At 33.1% G+C, this 4,079-nt stretch overlaps 1 long non-coding RNA gene across 2 annotated transcripts; it reads left to right on the top strand.

Annotated features, from left to right (window-relative positions):
- The first annotated feature begins 606 nt into the window (after positions 1–606).
- Positions 607–2,974, top strand: LOC125217034. 2 transcript variants are annotated; one of them, XR_007175550.1, is made up of 5 exons: positions 607–635; positions 778–875; positions 962–1,032; positions 1,126–1,223; positions 2,531–2,974. It is a non-coding gene; the product is annotated as an uncharacterized LOC125217034 (long non-coding RNA). The 2 variants fall into 2 exon arrangements; XR_007175549.1 differs by lacking the exon at positions 2,531–2,974 and having other exon boundaries at positions 1,126–1,593.
- Positions 2,975–4,079: the final 1,105 nt, after the last annotated feature.

The raw sequence follows: 4,079 nt of genomic DNA, 5'->3' as shown, positions 1-4,079 counted from the left end.
TCATACCATGTTTCTTTGTTCATACATGCATTTTGAACTCTGATTAGGGTAGCATGTCTTGTGTTACAGGCAGCTCATCTGAAAGAAAAGATTAACCGAATGTTCAGTGGAGAGCTTGCTAACTTATTAACATATAGTCTTAGTCAAATGGTCTCTGCAAAACTTCCTTAGGTAACTTGCACTTGCATATTTGCCATAGATATGTTTCAAAAGTTATGTATCTGTCAAAATTTTCATATAGATACAAAGAATACAACTTGGCATTCCTATACTCTGCTGAGTTTGCATCAACTTATTAGATCTGCATTTTGGTTTTATTTAATTTCTATCTTTTACTAATTTGTTATGCCAGAGAAGATCATAATGGTATCAAGATTAAAAAAAGACTTTGATGACAGAGTTTGTTATTCACGGATAAGATTATCTATCAAGGTAACGAAAGAGTCATACTTCAGTCGCTGTTTTCTGTGATAAGAACCAAATATTGCAAGATTAGACATTTATTTAAAGGAAAGAATGTATTCAATCAACATATATAAGGAAATAATCTCATTTTTTTTTGCAGGGACTGATCTCTAAAATAAGAAATATAGGTGGCAGAAAAGGAATAAAGATGGGATACAAATATTCATGAGGTAATCTCTTTAAAATAAACTGAATATTGCAAAGGAATGATATCAACTTGAATTATTGCTTTCTATTGTAAGGAAGCAATATTCCAAAATCAGAACCATCTTGAAAGATGAGAGCAGCTTGTGATTTTATCTTTTTCTGCAGTCATAATCTTTCAAAACAGGAAGAAAGATGAGAGCAAAGGACTTTGAGACTGTTCTTCATAAACATGATAGAAAGATTGCAGTAATGACATTAAGAAGGTTAGAATCTGTATGCATCATTATAAGAGTATTTACAGGAAAAATGGTAATTTAACTTAAGAACTTTACGTCATTGCTTTTTGCAGGAACTGGGATCAAAAAATAAGAAATATAGGAGGCAGAAAAGGATCAGAGATTGCATAAAAATATTCATTGGGTAAAAACTAATTTCATGAATCTGACTTTATAATTGCAAAAAAAAAATTGTAACCAAACAGCCTAAAACCAATGATTTTATCCCTTTTTGCAGAGAGAAACTTTCCAGATAGGAAGAAAGATAAGAGCAACGGAAGAGGAGGCTGATCTTAATATACATAACACCATGGTTGCAGTAATGACATAAAGAAGGTTAGAAACCTGCATGTATTCATGAGAATAGTACTTACAGAAGATAAAATGGTAGTTTAACTTTGATAAAAAAAAATATGCATATTTAATATGGTAATGAACAATAATAAAAAAGAATGGAGAGAATAGAGTTGAACATAAAAGAAAAAATGATACAGAAAAACTCTTTGCAGGGTGAATGGAGGGAAGAAATTTAGGAAGAATAGAACTGCCTAAAATTTCAATTGCTAATTCTTGTTGAGTGATTTTGGAAGAGTATCAAGGTGGTGTATTTATAGAAGAAAGAATGATGAGTCTGCAACTAACAAAAACAATGCATGTTCCCAAAAAATACACTATAATAAAAAAAGACCTTTCATATAAAAAATGAACAATGGAAAATAAATAATACTACAACCGGCCCACTTGATTTCTTAACTTAATAACTTTAAATTATTTAAAATAGTAAAAAATTATCAAATATAAATCTAAATAAAAAATCTATCTAATTTATATATCATATTAAATTATTATTTACAAAGTTAGGAAAGTAAATTATTGTAAACCTAACATTAAGAACATACTTCGGCCCAGTTGATTTATTCCATCAATAACTTATTATTACTACTATATAAAGAAGCCTCTACTTTACCCAAATAAAACATATTTATAAACCCTAGAAGAAGAGAGTAGCCGCCTAGCTCGGTAAAACAAAAAGGAGAGAGAACCAAATATGGAAAATAAAGAGCCCTAAATCAAAGGCCAACATCTTTATAATGATTACAAAGGGAGCAATAGGATAGCGCAGACGTGGGAGACTCTGTAACTCTCAAATGTTAAAGTATGGAGTAGGAAGAAAGAAGAAGATACAAAAGGTATGAAATGTGAATATTACCTACATAAATATTTAGGTCTTCAATCTGACTCTATTGACACATATTTAAATTACAGTTTCTAATCTTTTACATATCAGATTTCATTACTCTTCATAATACTAATTCCATAATACTTCACTGAGAATCAAGTTTAAAGTTAGAAACCCAATATTTTAATTAGTTATACTTTACTGAGATTTATGTACATTGGATATTGAATTATTATAAATGAAGTCAATTGAAATTAAAGCCAGCAATGTTTGATTTCAGTTTTAGTACTCTATGATTCAGATATGTTTAGTGTAATGCTTGGAATATTATTTGTTTTAAAGAGGATATTACTGCTAGAATTGCATACTTTGTTTATAAGTCAATAATATTTGATTTCAGTCTTCTCGGTTTTGAAAATGTGGGCAAAACTTTATTTCTAACGTATGATGAATTTTTTTTCAGGGACAAATTGCTTTGGAAAGAGGCAAAATGACAGCTTTGGAAGAATGAAATCATTCCTTATTGTAATACTGTAGAAAAGTACTTCATTTCACCCCTATCCTATGTTAATATACATAGGCCTGCTGGAAAGTGTTGTTTTCGATACAAATTAATGAATAAATAATTTTCAAATAATAAACAGCTTTCCATTACACAGTCAGCTTCAATACACAGACATTCTTCCATTTTCCCTCCAAAAAAGGTATAAAAGTACTTTCACCAAACTGTCACTTTAGATTAGGATAGATTCCACACGGACTGCTAGGTTGGTGTTGTTCAAATCGGATGGACTGCTGGCATGTCTATTCTCGCGTTTCCGACTTCTTTATGCATCTATTATTCTTAATCTCTTTTAAGCTTTTGCCCCCTTGCCATGGGGTCCGGGGGCGCGGAGAGGCCCCCGGCCCGACGGTATGACATGTTTCTGTTTTAGGTCTTAATTTTGTATTGAGCTAGTTGTTGTTGTCCATTGCTAGATGTTGCTCTTGTACAGAAATTTAGAGATGGAGAAAATCGCGTTTATATAGTTTTTCAAAAAATTAAAAAAAAAGAATTAAAAAAAAATTAAAAAATATCACTGGCCGATCGCTGGCCGGTCGGCACGCCACAATGCCGGCCTGCGCATCGGCCAGCGCGTCCGATCGGCCAGCCCACGCCGAAATTTTAACCGATTTCCCGCTGGCCGCCTCCAATGGTTCGGCTAGCCGATCGGCCAGCGCCGCGAATTGGCTAGCCGGTCGCTAGCCGATCATTGGAGATGCTCTAATGGACTAGAGCATCACAAACCTCATTTCAAATCCAGGCCCCAAGTCCCCTCTACGTCATCATTCATTCCCTTAAATTTGAGTCTCATGCCACAACTCATCTAATTCTACAGGCCACAACTATTAAATTATACTATTCACAATTCTAACTTATTTTACTTGTAAAAATTGAAAATGTTGAGCAATTATAATACAAAAATATTATTTTTAATTCAAAAATTCTAAATTATAATCCTAGAAATTAAAAAAAAATTGATCAGATAAAATTATAAACTATAAATTATAAATTTCAATTTTAATTTTACCACTCCCCAATTCCTAATATAAAATTATAATTATACTCCACTTCCCGCTTCCCAATATAAAATTATAATCATAATTTATACTCCCAATCCCCTACACTAAAAGGTAATGCGTCTCTCCATCTCCTTCTTCTCCCTCTCCATTTCTTCTCCTATTTCTTCAAGGATTTAAATTCCAACAACAAAAAAATTAAAAATAGGAGACTTGCGGCCCGGCCCGAAGACATCCAACGCCGGGTCGGGACTCGCAATCTGCGTCACGGGCACGACTAAGGCCATCCGCATCCCTGTCTCTTATCCGTCTCTTAACCGTCTCATCTCTTCACTGTTCATGAGCCCCACTGTACTTTTCAACTCATCTCTTAACTAAGAGACAATACCTGCATCACTCCATCTCTTAACCATCTCATCCCTTAACTATTCATTCAATTTCATTTTTCATTT

The sequence above is a fragment of the Salvia hispanica genome, chromosome 3, assembly GCF_023119035.1.
Source record: "Salvia hispanica cultivar TCC Black 2014 chromosome 3, UniMelb_Shisp_WGS_1.0, whole genome shotgun sequence".
Lineage (NCBI taxonomy): Eukaryota > Viridiplantae > Streptophyta > Magnoliopsida > Lamiales > Lamiaceae > Salvia > Salvia hispanica.
The sequence above is the reverse complement of the archived record's forward strand: the minus strand, read 5'-3'. Positions and strand labels throughout refer to the sequence as shown.